We start from the raw sequence: 16,268 nt of genomic DNA, 5'->3' as shown, positions 1-16,268 counted from the left end.
AATCTTGAATCTATTCCTCATTTTGAGATTCAGCGGTGGTTGGAACACTGCATTTTCTGATTACTGCCACTTGATTGGGATCAGTAACCCCATTACAGAATAAACCAGTGCCTCTAGGAGGCTGTATTAGGGCTGGGCGATATGGCCAAAAATGATATCACGATAACAATATGATAATGTTATCATATCAATAATGGTCGATATTGTTAAGTATTTAAAAAGAAAAAAAGAAATATATATATATAATTTTTTTTTTGCAGCAATTCTTTGTTGTTGCCGCCATCTTTAGTGTTACATCCCCTCACACTCCAGTTCTCAGGCTGCAGCTGGTTTGAAAGCTAAAGTAAACCGGCTTCTCTGCTGGCTGTGGCTCCAGGGGAGTTGAATAGTTCTGGCTCTGCTAGTTTCTTTTCTATCTTTTGGTGCTTTTTTGGTGGACAAACCACTGCACATGTGCACCGTGACTCGCAACTGAAGACTAGCTCTGCTAGCATACATAGCCTACTGTGTACAGACGGTTTCAAACTGTATTTTAAATTAGAAAGCAAACAAAATAAATGGACAAGAGAAAAATAAATCTCAATTTGGTCAGTATTGTCATTTGAACAAGCAAAGCCATTACTTTAAGTTGCAGGCAAGAAAGACAAGTCTGTCCACTGTCTCTGGTTTTAAAACTGCCCTGTTGCAGGTCACAAAAAAATTAAAGATTTGTGTTTACATAACGCGTCCTAACTATTTAGGAGTAGTGGGCAGATCAATCTTTCTCAGTTTGTTCTTTCTGTCATTCTTACTTTTTTGCTTACTTCCTTACCTATCCAGTAACTGCATTTGACACAGCTGACAGACCTTGACGTATCAAAGGCCGAGCTTGTAAAGATATACGACGGCCAGGCCAGGTGTTTACAGTGTGAAACTCCAGGGTAGTTTAAGTTGAACTCGGGTTAGTTTGACATGGCAAGTGGCATAAAACGTCAGCTGAAAGCAATATACTCTTGAGTTTTCACCTCCGTAGGAATAAGGCCCATAGAGCTGATTGATTGTCTACGACATGTCCAGCTGCATGCTATGCCAACATTATTTTTTATTTATTTTACAAGGTTGGCACGAGGTGCCCTGAAAGAAAGGACATATTGATTTTAGGTATTATAGTTTCATTACTTTTGAACAGTGGCGAAAATCCAGTTGAGTTGGATTTTATTTGTACATAAAAGCTCTGCCCAGTAACCTGTAGCACGTTTGAGCTTTGTTTGAGTGACAGTGAGAGAAGGTCCTGTAACTCTGTAACAATGTTTTATTATGAACATACAATTACATTTTCCATTAAATAAATGTTTTTAAAACATTTGTCTATACTGTCAATTATAGAAAATCTGCCAAAATCTGAATTGGCAAATCACACTTTAAAATATAAAATAAAAACGGAATCAGCCAAAAGATGTCGGTGCATGTCTAATTTTAATGCTAAGGATGGTAAGTCCAGTCTGGTCGAAGATGCAACTGACACAGAGAGAGAATTGTGGCTATATATAGAGACACAAATGTTCTAGAATGTTCGGTTATGTCCGCTTCATAAAAGTACCCGAGGCCGCTGAAGGTCGGGACCTGATTGGGTTCATGGCTGGCCTGATTCCTCAACTCCTGGGGCAGGATCACTTTCCCACTCCATTATCCATTGAAAGGGCTCATCGCAATCCGACCTCTCGACAGGACGACAGATCCAACCCGAGACCTATCCTGATAAAGCTACAACACTTTCAGGATAAAGTCAAGATCCTCCGACTTGCTCGTGACAAAAAAGAGTTGTTCCTTAATGACTCGCGTGTCTTCATCTTCCCCGACTACAGTGTTGAATTGACAAGGAAACGCCAGGCCTTCCTACCAGTGAAACGGCGTCTCAGAGATCTTAATTTAAGATACTCACTTCGTTTTCCAAGCACCCTGAGTGTGACCGTCAACGGTAAAGAGGAGCTGTTTCATGATCACAAAACTGCCGAAGCTTTCTTCAAGACTACAGCGTAATTAACTTCCATTCTCGTCAAAGTCTTTCGAAGATGTCGCCTCATGTTCTAGGATGACAAAGTTGCTGACTCGAATCGATGCCAACAGGCTAGCTTTAGCCATTCACTCGCTACTAACGTTAAGACAGTCTCTCGAAATTATCCTACGTTTGCGAACATTCCTCTTCATGGTCTTTGTTACTACATCGATATGAAAATAGTGACTCTTTGAACTAACCGGTGGAATCGCCTTGTTTCTGTCAGTCTTTTTTTTTTGGCTGATATTCTTTCGTTTTCTAAACTTGCGTCCAACAGGTTGGGTATCCTGACTTTTTTGTTTGCTGGAAAGTGTGACGCCTCCGGCTACTTTATACTGCCGTAAAGCGGTAGCATAGTGTTGCAAAGTGTCGCAAGGTGTAGTCTTGTTATCTCTATACTAAGAGGAACAATTTATTTCAGTTTTCTTTTAGGTTATCTTCTACTATGTAGTGCTCTCTTCTTTTCCCCTTTTTAGGTTGGACTGATGGTATTATTATTATTTATTAAAAAAGGGGGGGGGGTGTATATATATGTATATATTGAATTATTAGTTGTATTTATTTATTTATTTATTTATTTATTTATTTATTTATTTATTTATTTATTTATTTATTTATTTATTTATTTATTTATATATATATATATATATATATATATATATATATATATATATATATATATATATATATATATATATATATATATATATCCCCCCCCCCCCCCCTTTAAATAATCTTGTCACTGATATGTACACTGTACCCTTTCCAACCTCTCATGTGGTACTAACCTATCTTGTTAAGTTACTACTGAGCTACATATATATACATAACATAGGGCTGGGCAATATGGCCAAAAACGTTATTGTGATAAAATAATAAAATTATTTTCATATAACTCGATATCGATAATTATCGTCGATATACATTTCTGTCAAGTTTAATTAAAGGGGAACTATTTTACTATTTCTTTCACTATTTGGGCACTTTTACACAATTCCTGTGAGTATGGAACACCTCTGTAATATATATATTTTTTTTATTCATTGTTTTGTATTTCTAATCAAGTCCTCAAAAACAGCATTTTTCTACCTCAAGATTTCGAGCTGTTTTGCAGCCGCAGCTGCAGGTGCCACCTAAACCACTGTGTGGCCTGCGCCGCCTGCTGAACATTAACATGCAGCAGTGACTATGTGACATCACATATTATAGGCACATTTTCAAACGACTCAGTTCAGTGAGGGTGAATATTGTGAGAGGAGAATTGGAAGAATGCGCCAATATGAGAATTTTGAGACATAGATCATATTAATATAAGTTCACATAGCTAGGAAACAATGCTAAACACTCAAAAAGGCAATTTATAAGATAGTTCCCCTTTAACTTCTAATGGCCGGCGCCGACGGGCTATTCATAGACTCACTTGTTTTGCTGCGATAGAACCAACGAAAAGTCGAAGACGTCATTACGAGACGAGTTGGAGCCGTCGCGTGTCGAGCCAACCCTTTGAGAAGCGTTGTGGTCCCGGCTTGAATTCTCCATGAATGTGTCCAAGTCCATAATCCATATAAATCCATTTTGTTATATCCAACACAGTCTGAATGAATGTTTCTTGTTATTATGCCGCGTGATTTCAAACCACCAAAACAACTGAATGTCTCGAGTTGATGTCGTCATCAGTCCGTGCACATTCTTCTACGCAGTAATCACGGCCCAGTGCATAGATTATTATATTCCACCAGGGGGCAACCTACCGCCACTGGATATGCATGTTGTTTGGTCCAAGCTGGGAAAATCGATATATCGAAACTTTGCGACCACGTTTCATGTTTATTTCGAGGAAATAATTTATCGCGATGATTATCGTTATCGTTTTATCGCCCAGCCCTAACATAACATGAAACAGACAAAGCTCAGTGGGGTGGAGGTTCTGGCCTACTCACCTGAATCCTTGGGCCTAAGGGGTCTAGGATCAATGGGCCAGTCTTGTGTTCCGTTTTTTGTTTTTATGTTTTCTGTGTGTGCCAGTTACGTGTTCTGTCTGTTTTTCCTGTATCTGTGTGCTTTTGTGTCTTATAACTGTGTATTTTGTTTGTTTGTCTTGTATTTACACATACTTATAACAAGTGTAATTATGTCTCTCATCTCCTTTCTACAATGGTTGGTTGCTTTTACATACTCGGGTGGTCTTACACTCTTTATAAACTTGATGTGCTCTGATGGATGGTGTTAAAGGTCTAAAAATAGTTCATCAGAATATCAGAAGTCTGTTACCCAAAATGGATCTACTTAAGGCATGGGTTTTTCAACACAGGCCAAGCATAATTACATTATCAGAGACCTGGCTTAACGATAAAATAACAAATGAACAAATTAAACTAGAAAATTATGTCTTGTATAGAGAGGACAGATCCAGGGGCGTATCTAGACCCAGCACTTCAGTAGGGCACAGAAGGGCACCAACAACTACGAAGCGGGAGCGCGTAGCGCGACCGCGGAAAAAATTTGGCCGGTTTTGGCCGGTTTGTGGGCGAAAATGGGTGGATTTTGTAACTATTTTTTTTTAACTTTATTTCGGTTTTATGGTTAGGTTAGGGTTATGTTATTTAATTATTTTGGGGAGCCAGCCCCCCAAACTCCTGAAATGCATAGAAATCTATGAAATAAATAAAACAATCTGACATTTATATTAATTAAAAAGAGCTAGCCACCCAAACCCCTAAAATACATAGAAATCTATGCATTTTGGAACAGTTACTATATATATAGTCAATAAAGCATTTAGTCATACTTAAAGTTTAAAGTGCTTTACTTGCATTGAACATTGCATTGAACATTGAACATTGAGGAGACATCATTAGAAAGCACAATGTATGTTTCCATAGTTACGCAGATGACACACAATTGTACATCTCCGCTGAACCAAATGATCACACAGCTATAAACTCCATTTCCGCCTGTCTCTTAGCAATAAACAAATGGATGACGAACAACTTCCTAAAATTAAATGAGGGCAAAACTGAAATCCTACTAGTCGGTCCTATAACAAAAAGAGAAATGTTACAGAGCAATATGGGGCAACTTACTCCTTGGATCAAACCCGAAGTTACAAGTAAGTGATCATCTACTACTGGTCTATTGAAGGTTCCAAGCCACAGTCTAAAGAAAATCAGGGATGCAGCCTTTGCTAACTATGCACCAAAGTTATGGAACACACTACCTATGGACATTAGGGAAGCTAGATCTCTTAATATTTTCAGAAATAAGCTAAAAACGTACCTCTTCACCATAGCCTTCTAATACACCCCGCTGTTGATTGTACTGTAGCACTATTTTACTCTGGCCATTCTATTGCATAATTTTACTATCTATTCTACTATTCTATTATTGCACTGTATTATTGGTGTGCAAACCAGTCAACTTACAAAAAAGAGCCTGTTGGAGGATTTCAACAAGATAAATGCAGTGCAAAATATTTCACTATAATATTTCAAAGCGAAGTAAAAAATATTATAATAATTATTTGATCATGTTAAATGATCATTTGATCATGTTAAAAAAGGGAAAATAAAAAACATTTGTTGAAAAAAAAAAAAAAAAAAAAAAAACATTTTTTTTTATTTTTTTTTCATCACTGGGGCACAGATGATCATCACTAGGGCACGTGCCCTAGTGATAGTGGTCTAAATACGCCTCTGGACAGATCCCTTAAGAAAGGTGGTGGAGTTGCTACTTATGTATTATCTAGCTTGGTCTCTGAATTAATCATCCCTGAAGTTGGGCATCTAGACTTTGAATGCATTTTTGTCAAAGTCACCCTGCATATGAATAAATACTTAACTATTGGAAATATTTATAGACCTCCTTCAGCACCTGCAGAATGATTTAATTCTATTAAAGCTACTTTAAATTCTATTTCATGTAATAATGAACTTATAGTTCTTGGTGATTTTAATAAGAACTGGCTAGCTACATCACTAACCAAAGTTAAAAATATATTTCTTAATTTAAACCTAACCCAGTTAATTGATATGCCTACCCGAGTCACAGCTACCAGTGAATCTTTGCTTGACTGGATCCTAGTCTCTCATCCCAAGAGATGCTTAAAAGCAGGGGTTTTGTCAGACTGCCTTAGTGATCATTCTATTGTGTACTGTATTTGGAAAATTAGACTACCTAAAGCACCACCCAAAGTGATTCAAATCAGGCAACATAAGAAAATGAATGTGGATCAATTTATCAATGACCTAATCTCAATCAACTGGGATAGGTATCAATTAATACCAAATGTTCACGACTCTTGGGATTTCTTTTACTCCGAATTTTCTGAAGTGTTGTATAGGCATGCTCCACTAAAATCTGTTAAAGTTAAGGGAAGTCATCTTCCATGGATAACACCGGATCTTATAAGCAGCTTTAGGCATAGGGATCGAGTCTGGGCCAGATTCCGAAAAGACAAGGACCCAGTTGTCTGGGAGGAGTATAAACGGCTGAGAAATGTTAGCAAGACTATGGTCAGAAATGCCAAATCCAATTATTTTAAGGACTCCTTAGCTCGTGATTTCAAAAATCCCAAACAATTCTGGAATAAGATTAAAACTTTAACTGGTGTATCCAAAAATAATATTATTGACCAGATAAAAGTGAACACTATTATACGAGATCCACAGCATTTTTCATCTGTCACTGCTGCATCATCACTCAATCCCGTGTCTGATCTCTTCAGTAATAGGCCTCCTGATCATAGCTTCTCTTTTATGAAAATTTTACCTTTGGAAGTCTTTGATGCCATCAATAGCCTAAAAGTAAGTGGTGGTCCTGGATTAGATGGTTTAGAACCTAAGTTCCTCAAACTTGCATCCCATATTCTAATGTACCCATTATGTGATCTGTTTAATATGTCACTGTCCACATTCGAAATGCCTGACATATCGAAGTGCTCTCGTATTACCCCGTTGCATAAAGGTGGAGATGCACTTGAAATTAATAATTATAGACCAATCACAATTATTTGTTCTATTGCCAAAGTGTTTGAGAAATTGATATATAATCAGCTCTCTAAATTTCTTGACAAGTATCACCTCATCAATCTGGTTTTAGGTCAAAATTCTCAACATCAACAGCTCTATTAAAGCTTACAAACGACATCTTTTCTGCAACTAACGATGGTAAATTAACTGGTGCAATTTTTATCGATCTGAGCAAAGTTTTCGACTTAGTTGACCACCACCTACTTCTAGATAAACTTCACTCTGTTGGCCTATCATGCAATGCATTACTCTGGTTCAATACATACCTTCATAATAGAAAACAATGTGTTGTCATCCAAGGGTTCAAATCGGATACAATGGTCCAAGAACGTGGTGTGCCGCAAGGTTCAACCCTTGGTCCACTTCTTTTTTCAATATTTATAAATAATATACCTTCTGTCTGTTCTGATTGCAGCGTTCATCTTTATGCAGATGATACAGTGTTGTATACATCCAAAAATAATGTAGCACAGATTCAATCAATCAAAGCCTTACAATATGACTTTAAGACACTACAGAAATGGCTTGCTGAAAATAAACTAATACTAAACAAAACCAAATCGCACTTTATGATTTTTGGTACTCGGAAAAGACTGAAGGCAACCGAATCTAAGGCATGCGTTATCTTATGTGCCGATAATACACCTCTGCATAAAGCTGAACGCATCAAGTATTTGGGAGTATGGCTTGACCCCGAACTCTCATTCAATTTCCATATTACCTCTACTGTTATTAAAATGAATCGCAGCATTGGAGCCCTTTATAGAGCTAGACATTGTTTTTGCTTCACTGTTAGAAAGAGACTTGCACAACAACTTATTTTGCCATTAACACTTTAATCGCCGGGGTTAAATTCTTAATTTACCATCCCTCGCCAGCCCTATTTAACATGGAGAAGTTCCCCTTCTTTGCAGGGCTATAACTTTTTAAATTCTATTGCTAAATTGCCATTATTATGGCCCATTCAATGTCCTATATGTATTGTTCAGGGTGTAGCAACGTTAAACTTTTTCATTCACATATTCATACTAAAATATGGTCTAAAGTATAAGTATGTTTTTATCGTTTTCTGCAGCTTTCTTCAGAACGTGATTTATAGCCCTAAATGCATTATATTGATGATCAAATACAGTTTGGTAGGAATCTGTGCGAGATAAAAAATGTCAACTGGATGTGCTTCTAGAAGTTTCTACGTATCATCTGATGATGACCGGATGGGCGGGGGATCGTTTATAATTCCGTGGGCAGCGTTAGATGATTCATCCAGAGTGGGTCATATGTTCATCAGATCAGTTAGTATAGAAGACGTTAGAAAATAACGTTGAAACTCACCGTGGCTTCCTCGCGCCGCTGGCAGATGAGCGTGGAACAGAATGTAGAAATGCCCGATCCATTTCCAGGTTGTATAATAGTATATACGTCCAAATCATGTTGTTTTTTCGAGTTATTTGCACCGATCGATGTTCACTGTATCAAGACGGAGTCTCTCTAACGATAGCGAGTGGCCGGACCACATATGGATGAGCACTACCGGTTCAAAGGTTAATTTCCGGTTGGCGATCTGCCGATCGGCCACCAGATGGCGCTCTTGAACCGCTAGAGAGTTCAGTGGAGCTTTGCAGTGTGTCTCAGGGCTCCGGAAAGGAAATATGATTTCAATGACAGATTTTTGAAATATTGACATCAAAGACGAGTTACGGCGTCTTCGGCAGAATGAGCATGGCTAGGAAAGACGAGTTCCGCGTTTTCGGCGATTAAAGTGTGAATGGACTATGCTGATGTTGTCTATCAAGCTGCCTCCAAAACCCATTTATCACCTCTAAATGTGGCTTACAATAGACTATGCAGATTTGTTCTTGACTGTCCGTTCACAACCCACCATTGTACTATGTATCAAACCTTAGACTGGCCTTCTCCTACTTTAAGAAGACAGAGACATTGGCTGCAATTGATTTTCAAATGTATCCATTCTGACTATCCTGCTTACCTGAAACAGTTGATGGTCCCTTTCTCTTGCACTTATCGTCTAAGACACTCTGTACAGTTTCTCCATTTTCAAAAGCAATGGCCAAGAAATCTTTCATGTTCAAAGCCCCTTCGGACTGGAACAATCTTCCGGTGACCATTCGATCCATATCTTCATTTTACCTGTATAAAAATGCTCTTTGTTCTAATTTTATGGTCAAGTGTACATGCTTCCTTGGTGGGGCTCCTGCGCTGGTGAGGGGACGTGGGGCCAGGGAGCGAAATTAACTTTTTGACTCACCGGCCAGTGGCGGGTAGATGGGAAGAATCTACCCACCAAGCATATTTCTTACCTGCCAACATTTTTTTGATTAAAAAAAAATATATATATATATTTTATATAATTTTCTTTTTTAAATAAAATATATATTATATAATCATACTTGTAGTTGTATTATCTGCGAGACATCGCCACCACGCAATAAGTCAAAATGCTCGCTATCTGTAAACAGCTCCACTGTCTGTGTGTACTCTAGTAGCCTCCAGCTCCAAAAAGGATTCTCCTGTGCTGCAGCGGGACCCTATACTAATACTCTACATTCAGCATGCAAGGATTCTCCGGCGCTGCAGCTGGACCCTATTGGTATAATGTTAGGGTTCTTTGGTCAAATCACATTCATAAAGCCCTCAGCTACAATACGCATTGAATCAATGTTATAAGACATTGATATCAGGAGCTATCTGTAGCTACTGCTAGCCCGCTAGGTAACGTTAAGTCAATTTAGTTTACTGGGACATATAGATCTAACGTGAGCTAGCTAACGTGAGCTAGCTAACGTGAGCTAGCTAACGAGGGAACGGAGGTATTATGCACTCGAGTCGACTATTGCTGGAGCATTTGTTGATATCAGTAGCTAGCCAGCTAGATACCGTTAGACAATGCCTCGTCATGTATTAAACTAAAAGTGTATAGTTGACTGGGTCATTGTTTAAACAGTAACGGTAGCTCATGGAGGTCCGGTCTAGACGAGAGCAGACTGCCTCGCTCTGTGTTGATATGAGCAGAAGCCAATAGTATCCCGCTGCAGGGCTGGCCCGGCTGGGCAGATATGACTCATTGCCACGGTTTCTTTCAAAATAAGAGTATCATACGAACCGAATGCTGCTAACTGCCGGAGCCATCGATATTATGACTGGAACTGCGCTTGGAGCGGAAATGAGACCTGCACAGATTTTCAAAATAAGAGTATCGTTATGAACTACACGTCTACACGCCACACGGCGGGCAGACCCCCCAGTGGCAAGCGCCAAAGGTAAAAACTGAGCGCCCCTGGCGGGCGGCTGGCTTTCATTTCGCCCCCTGCGTGGGGCACAGCCGTCCTTTATGCGGTCGGGTGTTATGGGTTAGCTAGTTGGCTCTACTCCTATTTTTAGGCAGGGGGGGGGGGCGATTGGTTGATTTGGGCGCTCGTTGGGCGGGTTGATTGCTCCTCTTCTCCTGCCAGTCCTGGAGCTCAATTTCTATTACATCCTGTATTCTACTCACCCTTTGAATGTTTTGTTGGGCCTTTCTCGCGGCGGCTGCCTGGTGGTGTCATCGCAGGGTAAGCATATTTGTTTGCCCTGCGGTGGCAGCGTCATGTGACTGCCGTGGAGTGGGCCTCTTATGATGGAGATTGAGACATATCCTCTTATCCATTCTCTTAGACATTTTTCATTTCAACCTTTATTTAAAATCGTAAGCATCTGAGGTTTCCCTCATTTACAGAAACAACGATTGTACAGTACATAATAAAAACAATATTCACAGAAATTTAAACAAAAGAGTAAAACAAATTAAAAACGTTTAAAAATCAATTTAAAATATCAACTAAAACAGTTACAGGTAGTCACACAATGGTCTGAAATCATACATTTAAACATTCCAAGGGAAGGGAGAACCTCCAATTTTAGCGTGAGTTGAAGGACATTCCATGAGTTAGAGGCATCAAAGGAAAAGGCTGACTTCCCTAGCTCAGAACAAATCTGAGGAACCCTAAGAACCATCCAGTCATTTGATCGAGTTGAATAGGTTCCAATATTCCAATTTAACAGTGAGGAGATATAAACAGGTTGTTTACCAATAAGGGCTTTAAAAATAAATAAATACCAGTGTTTGTTGCGCCTTTCTGCAAGAGAAGGCCAACCCACCCTATCATACAGGACACAATGGTGAGTATCATATCTGTCACCAGTTATAAATCTGAGAGCTGAGTGATATGCAGAATCCAGAGGTTTAAGAGTTGATGCCGCAGCATGCCTATAAATTACATCACCATAGTCCAAAACTGATTCCACAATTCTTTTTCTACTAAATAGAGGAAAATTGGATCTGTTTCTGTACAGGAAACCAATTTTCTGTCACAGTTTAGTGGCAAGATTTTCCACATGGAACTTAACACTATGATCGCCGGGGACGAGTTTACACGTCATTCCTAGCCATGCTCATTCTGCCGAAGACGCCGTAACTCGTCTTTGATGTCAATATTTCAAAAATCTGTCATCGAAATCATATTTCCTTTCCGGAGCCCTGAGATGTACTGGTGAGCTCCACTCAACTGTCTAACGGTTCGAGAGCGCCATCTGGTGGCCGATCGGCAGATCGGCCAAGAGGGAGGGGCGCGCCAAACAGGAAGTGCCCATCCATATGTGCTCCGGGCACTCGCGATCGGTAGCCGGACTCCATCTCAACACACTGGATGATCAATCGCTCGCCCTAACTCAATAAACAACGTTATTTGGACGTATATAGTATTATACAAACTGGAAATGGTTCATCAGGATCCACATCCCATAATAGAAAACGGTCTACTCCACGCTGATCGTCCAACGGCGCGAGGAACATACGGTAAGATTCAGCGTTATATTCTAACGTGTTCCATATAAACTGCTATGATGAACATATGACCCACTCTGGATGAATCATCTAACGCTGCCCACGGAATTATAAACGATCCCCCGCCCATCCGGTCATCATCAGATCATACGTAGATCATTCTAGAAGTACGTCCAGTTGAAATTTTTCATCTCGCGCCGATCGCTACCAAACTGTATTTCATCATCAATATAATGCATTTGGAGCTATAAATCACGTTCTGAAGAAAGCTGCAGAAAACGATAAAAACATACTTATACTTTAGACCATATTTTAGTATGAATATGTGAATGAAAAAGTTTAACGTTGCTACACCCTGAACAATACATATAGGACATTGAATGGGCCATAATAATGGCAATGTAGCAATAGAATTTAAAAAGTTATAGCCCTGCAAAGAAGGGGAATTTCTCCATAGACAAATAGAGCTGGCGAGGGATGGTAAATTATGAATTTAACCCATGGCGATCAAAGTGTTAAATGTTAATTTCTCGTCGAGCCACAGGCCAAGATATTTATACTCAGTGACTCTCTCTATACAAGAGCCACTGACAGTAGATATCCTCACATCATCAAGGTTAATATTCCTTGCTCTTGAAAATAACATAAACTTTGTCTTACTAGCATTAAGAACCAATTTAAGACTAGTAAGGGCATCCTGTAGAGCATAAAAGGAAAGTTGCAATTTCTCAAAGGCCAGCTGTACAGAGTCTGCAATACAGTACACAATTGTGTCATCAGCATACAGATGGGCATGACATCCATACAAAGAAGAAACAATATCTTAATATAAATTGTAAAAAGGACAGGACCCAAAACTGAACCTTGTGGCACACCTTTAGTCATGGCCAAGAATTCAGATTGTGCTTGACCTAACTTCACACACTGCCGCCTAGAAGATAGATAATCCTGAAACCAGACACAGGCGTTATCATCCAACCCAATGTTAGATAGTTTCTTTAGAAGTAAATATCCTCTTACAATGTGTACTTGTTCTGTGGATTTTTGTATGTCCTGTATTTATTTAATTTTTGTTGTTGTTGTTGTGTGTCATGTGTTACATTGCACAAAATGTGGGACCCTCTCGAAAACGAGATACTGTATCTCAATGTGGTTTTCCCAATAAAATAATTTTCAATATGACATCATACAGTGACATCACGAATGTTCCAGAACGGTCTATCATGATGTCATACTGTGGTTCTAGAATGTTCTATGTTCTAGAAAGTCTATTATGACATCACCCCAAACGTTCCAGTCTGTTTTATGTTCCAGAAAGATCTATTATGACATCACCACAACGCTCTAGAAGGTTCTAGGTTCCAGAATGCCCTATTATGACAAATACGACGGTTCAATGACTTTATCTAAATCCAATCAATATTAAACATTCATGTAATACAATAACCGAAATATATATAGCTTTGGCTCTTACACAGATAAATCATAACATTCCCATAAATCATATCCTTCTATTTGAAATAATAATAATAACAATAATCATAACCAAAACACTCATATGGCCTTTACAGATGGGGTGGTGGCGGGAGATCTTGGCTCGTTGGACATAAAGTCCAAGACAGATGGCACTGAAAGTTATTGCCATCTTCTAAGTCAGGCCTGTACACTGCGATGATCTCGTCGCAAATTGCCCCTTAATTTGGCCGTTGCGAGTTGGAAATATTATTTGGGAGCAACGTTGCGAGTTGTGATTTCAACCCTTCATTCGCATTTCACTCCTAAATTAATCCATACAAATTGGATACATTTTTAAAAAAAACATTAGCCTACAACCAAGGCTGTACAGTGCACAGTGTATGTCGTGGTGCTATGAAAGAATCTGTCGGCAATGAATGAACTTACTGCGATCACCGATAGCCTGAGTGAAAAAAAAAGATTTGCGTGTGGAATGAATCTGGGTCACGCTATATACTTGGTACTTGTAGTCTATCGTGCGATTAAAGACCATGTCCCTATCTGCGTAGTCTATACATCCAACACCAAATCCCATAATTCCTAGCAAAACGAAACTGAATGTGGCCTCTTCCTTTCAATATGGACTATTGCATCGCCAAAGAAGCACCTCATTTCAATACATTTAAGACGCAAATTTTGCTCTGCAAGAACAACGGAGTGGATATCAGTCCATCTTATGACAACCACGTCCGATGTGGAGAGATGATAAGATGATGATGATTGACGTGATGATGTTATGATTGATTGACGGGGAGTCGGACACGGACACTTCTAACGTTCAGGTTCAGCCATCGATTTGGTGAGTAGTAGTAGCCCACTATTAGGACGTGAAATACTGTCTACTTAAATTTATAAAATATCAACCTATCTATCTATCTAATAATGAGACAATATGCAAATAAGATAATACTAATAATTGTCACGGTGTCCCCGTATATGAAATGAAAGTGGCTTGCAACTTTACTGCTGGTAAAATCACTGTTTATTTCTCGTTTAGCATAGTATTACATTCCACTTCTATAAACAATCAAAGTCCTACCGTAAGAGCCTCATACGGGTCAATTAAACCTTTTTGATTAGTCTTTCCTTCGAGCTAAGTTGGACTGAACATTTCACTGTCAAAAGCGCAAATGTAAATAAGGTTGCGTCGCAACACGGTTTTCAAAATAAAGGTCACATATACAAATACCTCTCAATTCTTACTAAAAAAAAGTCCCGGATATACAAGTTCAAGTTCAAGTTCTTTAATAGTTGTCATACAGAAGTACAGAATACTTTCATACAAAATGCTTCTTACTAGGGATGCTCGATATTGGCTTTTTTACCGATACCGATATTCCGATATTGTCCAACTCTTAATTTCCGATACCGATATCAACCGATATCAACCGATACCGATATATGCAGGATTTCCCCGTCCAAAAAACTGAATAATTTCAGGTAACTAATAATTTCACTGGATATATATATAACAAATATTGTTATTGTTTTTTTTTGTTTTTAAACCGATACCGATATTTTCCGATATCACATTTTACTGCCGATATCGGCCGATAATATCGGTCGGCCGATAATATCGGACATCCCTACTTCTTACTGTTACGCTCCAGAGACTGTGCTAGACAAGATAGTATCAAATAACATAATAACATAATATAGCATGAATTTAGAAGAAGAAAATGAGGTCACAGTGTTCGGTATAGACATATGTACAATGTTCTGAGTTACCATATAATATACAATACACAATACTATGCAGTGTACTAATGTACAGTACTATCTAGTGCAAAGCAGAAATGGGATGAGGTACAATTTTAGGTACAATTTACAGTAAGGTGTACGAGTTGTAGTGCAATCCTTCATCATCCATAAATATAAAGTGTGGGGAGTGGGTGCTACAGTGTGTTTGTTTAAAGTGGGTGTGTGCTATAAAGTGTGTGGAGTGGGTGCTACAGTGTGTTTGTTTAAAGTGAGTGTGTGCGTGTGGATGTGTGTGCTATGTGCGTTTGGTGGTTGTTGTTGTGTAGTGTTCATTCATTGTTCGTTTAGCAGCCTGATGGCCTGGGGATAGAAGCTACTTCTGAGTCTTTCTGTGCTCGCCTTGAGACTCCGGTATCGCTTGCCTGACCGCAGCAGTTCAAAGAGGCAGTTGTTCGGGTGACTGGAGTCTTTAATGATTCTCTTAGCCTTGCCCTTGCAACGCTTGTAGTAAATGTTCTGGAGGGTGGGGAGCCCCCCTCCAATTGTGCGTTCGGCTGAACGTGTCACTCTTTGTAGTCTGCTTCGGTCTTGTGCAGTGCTATTCCCAAACCAGGAGGTGATGTTGCCGGTCAAGATGCTCTCTATTGTACATGAGTAGAAGTTCTTAAGGATCTTCTGGCTGACTTGGAACTTCCTTAGGCGCCTGAGGAAGTAGAGGCGTTGTCGTGCCTTCTTCACCACACTGTTAATGTGTGTGGTCCATGTCAAGTCCTCGGGCATACATACATATGCGTACATAAACATTAATTGGCATAGATCTCTATAAACGGCCCAACACATTGATCACTTTAGGCACACACTGAAACCAGTAACATCACAAATATGAAGCAGGTAATTACCCATACAAATAATAAACCTTTCATGGGGTTATTTACAATAATAATTCATTTGATTTCTAAAGCACTTTTCATTGTGAAACAAATGTATGCAGAGTTTCTTGTCCTCCTGATTAATGCAATGGTGTGTGTGTTGTGGTGATCTCATTCAAGGAGCACTACACAAGCGCGCACACACACACACAGTTTGTTGTTTTTGTTCTATTAGTGATTTACACACTTTCTCGGTTGGTTCATTATAAAAGATACAAACC

At 39.1% G+C, this 16,268-nt stretch overlaps 1 protein-coding gene across 2 annotated transcripts in view; it reads left to right on the top strand.

Annotated features, from left to right (window-relative positions):
• The window catches only part of LOC311229322 (ras-related protein Ral-B), a 121,752-nt gene that overhangs the window by 68,405 nt on the left and 37,079 nt on the right, over positions 1 to 16,268 (top strand). The window lies entirely within an intron of this gene.

This window comes from Notolepis coatsorum (genome assembly GCF_963971535.1).
Source record: "Notolepis coatsorum genome assembly, chromosome: 5".
NCBI lineage: Eukaryota > Metazoa > Chordata > Actinopteri > Aulopiformes > Paralepididae > Notolepis > Notolepis coatsorum.
This window is presented reverse-complemented; position numbering and strand designations above follow the sequence as displayed.